The following is a 5,777-nucleotide window of genomic DNA, read 5'->3' on the forward strand; positions in this document are numbered from 1 at the left end:
TATATGACTTCTTTGGGTTTTGGTCATTTGAAGATGTCACATTAGGCTCTGAGAAATGAGTAAATAAATGACATCTTCTTCTTCGAGTCCGTTGATATTTCAGATGTCGTTCTGCCAATATCTGGCGCAGAAACAGCTGATGGGGTCGGTTCAGCCAGGTCCTGGGGGCTGAACGTGGGGGGGGGGGTTCACACTCTACTAGGTGGGGCATTGTCTGTACTGCTCCACAGCTGCATGTGTCTTCTGTCTGGTGGTTCCATGCTTTCATAAATGCTTTGTCTGAAGGTCTTCCAGGTTAACGATGGGCGGTTGTGCCCGCTGGCGACACATTCAGTCGGGGTGATTCCTCTCTCCATCCAGTCCTGGGCTCGTGTGTTAAGCTGGTTCCATTCCTCTTTCCAGATGTTGGTCCTTGCTATTTCTTGGGTTGTCTGGAGAAGTAGGACTGTCTGCAGGACACTGGCTCTGGATTTAAGTTGGGGTGGAGTTGCTGTGTGTCCGTGCAGGGGGTGACTGGCGTCAAACTCCGCTCGTCTTGGGCGACGAGGTGGTGGCAGGTGTCGTTGAGGGCTGGGTCAATCAGAACACGAACATCTTTAAATACTCCTTCATTTTAAAACTGGCCACAACTGCATCCTCTTTAGACAATAGTCTTACTCCAACAAAAAAAACGTCTGTGTTCTCGTTCTGTGATGTCTCGTCTGTTGTCTTCCCGATTTTAGTACAGAAAAAAACTTTGCACATCTAGAACGTGAGACAGGTGTGTCGGAGGGGGGCTAGCAGGTCAAAAGTTGCAAAGAAACTCCCGCATAGTGTCTAACTTGCAAAGAAATGTCTAGTTTAATAGTAGGAAAAGTTTCTGTACTAGAACATCTTCAGGCAAAATGTCTTCCTGGTTTTCAAACAACTAAACCGCTCACACCTTTAGACAAAGTATCATGTCAGTCTCCGTGTCCTTCGTCCTGATTCAGCAGGTTTGTAAAAGCTCCTAACGACTCCTGGCTGACCTCAGGTCTGCTCTAGCCGCAGGTCTTTTCTCCGTGAAAGAATAAATCGGTGTTTTAATCTCGCTCGTCTCTCCTGGTCTGCAGCTCTGGGCGTCCAGCTGCTGCAGTTCATCCTGCTGATGAAGCTCCAGCTGCAGGACGCCACCGACTCGCTGGACGTGTTCCTGTGGAGAGACGCTGTGAGTCTCGGAGCACTTTTAAAATTCTGCTGACTCTGGCGGATCAGAGGAGATTAGATCTGAGTTTATTACTATCTGTCCGAACCGTTACCAAAATGACACGCAGTATTAAGTATTATAAAGTTTGTTTTATTACTATAGTTGCAGAATGTTGTATATAGGTTGTCTGCTGTGACGTATGATTTGTCTTTTATTTGTCGCTGTGCATGGGCATCCAAGCCAGTTTCCTCTCTGAGGGTTAATAAAGTTATCTAAATTTAAAGAAAGTTTCACAATACACCAGGTGAGGGTGAGACTAACTGCAGTGTTGAAACAAGGCAAGGCGTTTTTAATGGACCTAATGTTTGAAATTGTCATTTAGAGTTGAAATGAGTAATCAATTAAGTAATCGATCATCTGAACATTAATTGACAACTTTTCCCTTATAATATAATAGGTTAATTGTTTAAGTAACTTTAGAAGCAAAATACCACACAGTCCCTACTTTGACATCCTTGATTTTGAGGATTTACGGTTATTCTTTATCCTGTGGAACAGTAAATAAATAAGTGCACAAAACAAGCCTTTTAAGAACTCTGAACTCGTTTTTATTATTATTATTATATATTGGCAGAATAATGGTAAATAAAAATATTCATTGTCGGCCTTTAACATCAACTCTGTCAGTGTTTTAAAATGAAACAGTCACTCGCTGGCCCTGAAAGCTCAGCACTCACTGCATCTTAAAAAAACACGTTCAAATAGACAAAACACAAGCATATAACGACATTTATTTTACCAATTTAACAACACGTGCAGTCACTTATAAAGCACTTTATCCAGGTAACAATTTTCACATTGTGTTATCTCACATAAATATTGTTAAAATGGAGAAATGAGAATCGATCCTCATGTACAGTTGTTTTATCTGGCTCAAACCTTTTAAATATGTAGATATTTTTACACTGACAGCGTTCAAAAGTTTTGATGCGGTTTTGATGAATGAAATCCATCAGAACTTTTCAGCACAGGGAATTTAAATGTTCCCATTGTTGGGTGGAGTTCTGAAAACAATCAAACATCTCAAAGTAAAAATACATCAATTGATGAAAGCACTTGAAGGGGATTGTAGCGAGGCGAGAGATGACGATTGTTTGTGTTTCTAATCAGGAGGCGTTCTTTGGCGTGTTGGCAGAGGACGTAGCAGCCAATCAGGAGGCTCAGAACAGGATTCAACAAACAATGGAAGCCCTCTGTCCAGCCGAGGGCAGCACCGGTACATCCCTCAGACCCCCAAACAGCTGGATTTAAGAGTTTGAAATGTGAAACTTTTTAGTCCAGCTGCAGCTCCAAAACACAACAACATACAGTACATGATTAACACATTCACCAGTTTGAGTTTTCTGTCTTTTTGGAAGCGGTAGAAAAAGTCAAATGCTTGTTAACCATGTTCATCTTCATCTTCATCGGTTCTATTCACGGTTTCTCCGTCACAGTTAGTTTGTTTCAGATGTGTTGTTGTGTTTACGTCAGGTGAGCATCCGTGGATGGATTTGTGTCTGACATCGTACCGAGCAGAGGACGACGAGGGACAGATCCAAACCTGCTACCAGATCTGCCACAGCACCGTCACCAAACCCTTCTCCACACAGTCCAACGCCAACCCCGCCTGAACCCCCCCACAGCTCAAACGGCCATCGGGGAACTGCAGCGTTCAGGAGTCCTGCAGAAGAAAACAGTTGTTCTACCTGTTTTTGTTATGGTTATTTTGTATTTCACATCATTTTGTGGTTTTTTATTGTATTTATTGTGTAAAACAAACATAAATATTGACTAAATGAACATAAAATGTTGCTGCAAAAAATGTATCAAACACTTTCTGACTGACATGTGACTGTATTTTTCAATAAAGTGCTTACTTTTTATTACAACCTCTTCCCTCAGAGCACTTTTCTGTTGTGTCACTGCTCCATCTGCTGGCCAACTGACAACATGACACGCTTTATTAAAAACTTCTGATCCTTAAATGTACAGATAGAGCACAAGGCTAACACACACGGTAAGTATAAAAAAACAAAGGCTAAATTACCATTTTTTGTATGTGAATTTTTAATATACTTATTTGTATATTCTTATGTTTTCATAGACATCCTTCAGAGCAGGAAGCCTACTGCCGGCTGTTCTCCAGAGAGGAAGTAGGAACTGTGGCAGACCTTGGGTAGAGCTTCGTCCTCATCAGTCCTCTGGAGGTTTCTCTGCCGGTTTCCCCCTGATTATCAGATGAGAGATGATGGACACGGACGTCCATGGAGGAGAGAAATGCCGGCAGTCCCAAACCAGAGTGAGGTGAATAATACATTTCAAAGTAAATAAAGTTCAAATCCTTTAGTTCATCACAAACATTGTGGAGATACGTGGTTTTCACTAAACAGGAAGGGAATTAAAAACTAATCTGAAAAGGAACTAAATCTGTCAGACAAATGTAGTGGAGTAAAAAGTACATTATTTACCTTGTTGGTCACAGTGGACCTAGACTTGCGTTGCCAGTCGTCATGGGCAACACTGCTCCGCACGGAGCCCCACTGATGCTGGAAAATAGCCTTGGTAGTGATCTTGTGTTAGAAAAGTGTAACTGTTAAAACTGATTGTGTCTTTCTTTGTATCACTTATAAAAGCCATCCTTGTCTTAAGCACCCAAGGGCACATTATTCACATTTCTCTTCAAAGAACATGGGTAGACTTCCTCCCTCCAGATTCTTGAAGTCTCACTCTCTTCACATTTCAGGTAGAGTTTTTAATGAGCTTTGAGCTGGTTTAGCAGTTTGGGACATGGTAACCATGGAGAAAGGAGGGGGGGATTTCAACGTATGAAGTGACGACTGCAGAGTTTGCTCTTCAGTCAATCTTCTGTACCCACTGCAGCATAGTGGCTCCTCGTGCAAGCAAACAAAGTTGGACTGAATCCAGTGACGCTTTGTCGTCTTTTGGTAATAATCTTTCTGACAACTTGTTTTGGTGAAACGTGTAAATTTTACTCGTACAACTGAAAACTCAGATTGGACAGATAGTCTAGCTAGCTGTCTGGATTCACCCTGCAGAGACCTGAGGACCAGTTAACCATAGGCTCCAGATTGGCAGATAAAGTCTACTAGCGTCCGGGTTACCCCTGCAGAGATCTGAGGACCAGGTACCATAGTCCTCAGATTGGACATATAGTCTAGCATGCTGTCTGGATTTACCCTGCAGAGATCGAGGACCAGGTACCATATTCCTCAGATTGGACAGATAGTCTAGCTAGCTGTCTGGATTTCCCTGCAGAGATCTGAGGACCAGGTAACCATAGTCCTCAGATTGGACAGATGTCTAGCTACTGTCGGATTTACCCTGCAGATCTGACAAGTACTTGTTGGAGTTTAAGTCAAATCTACAGATCATATTTAAGAACTGATCATGTTTTGTTTGTAAAATCTTAATTTTAATAACTTTAGTTTCATTCATCTCTCTGTCATGCCAAACATTTGGCCCATCCCACATGGATTACAACACACACAAAACTTGTTGAGCAAAGTCTTCTTGCATGTCCAAATCCTCATCGGAGAATTTAGTAGGGGGGCATATATATGCACACACACACACACACACACACACACACACACCACACACACACACACACACACACACACACAACACACACACACACACAGCCGCAGAGAAGCCACAGACAACCACCCACACACACACACACACACACACACACACATCCCACACCACCAACACACACCCGACAGCGACAGACAGACAGACAGACAGACAGACAGACAGACAGACAGACAGACAGACAGACACACACGCGCGCGTAGTATGTACAAACAACAAATCCTCATCTACAGATCATCTCAGTATACTTAGTACTACAGCTGTTTAAAACATGTAGTGATGTATGAAGTATAATAAAGGTACAAGTTTGAGGTACTTTACTTAAGTACAGAATCCATTTTTTAAGATTTAAGACAAATCCAGTGGAAACTTAATTGTTATTATATTAAAGATGTGTTTGTTTAACAATCCAGTCTGCAGAGAGGGGGAAAAAAAAAAAATACACAACAGACAGTTGAGGCAAAACCTTTCTTCTTTGGTGTTTAAAACCACTGCATTCACAAGTTTTTAAATGTTAATACTCAACGTTAACGTCATTTAATTATTTCCAGTGTGAATCTACAGTTAATGCGTAATTTAGCCATGAAAACATACCAGACGGAGATACTTTGAAAAAATTGAAATCTTAAAAAAATAAAACCCTTACAACACCTTATTTTGAAAAGCTTGCATCAACTAATAAGTAGTGCATGACTTTTCCCAGTAATTTGTGCCAGTGTGAAACACTGACAAGGATCCGACAATAACAGTTTTAAAATAAGCGGGCAGGCATTTGAGGAATGTGCAAATGCTTCTTATTACTGAGTACATTGTTTTTGAGGATTCAACAGTTTTGAAGGCAGGTAATGTAGTCTTTAGAATAACCCAGACTTCATTAGAAAATATCAATCAGTGTTGTCAAATCTGTCCATTTTAGTAGCAACATGACACATAGGAGACAAACTTTTTTTTTTTT

The 5,777-nt window shown here is 41.3% G+C and overlaps 1 protein-coding gene across 1 annotated transcript in view; it reads left to right on the plus strand.

The window, feature by feature from the left end:
• The first annotated feature begins 2,841 nt into the window (after positions 1-2,841).
• gpr37a (G protein-coupled receptor 37a) overlaps positions 2,842-5,777 on the plus strand; it is a 39,137-nt gene continuing 36,201 nt past the window's right edge. The window contains exons 1-2 of the mRNA XM_032522935.1: positions 2,842-3,224; positions 3,312-3,511. The gene's annotated coding sequence lies outside the window, so the exon portion shown is untranslated. The remainder of the gene's footprint in view (positions 3,225-3,311; positions 3,512-5,777) is intronic.

This window comes from Etheostoma spectabile, chromosome 8 (assembly GCF_008692095.1).
Source record: "Etheostoma spectabile isolate EspeVRDwgs_2016 chromosome 8, UIUC_Espe_1.0, whole genome shotgun sequence".
Classification (NCBI taxonomy): Eukaryota; Metazoa; Chordata; class Actinopteri; order Perciformes; family Percidae; genus Etheostoma; species Etheostoma spectabile.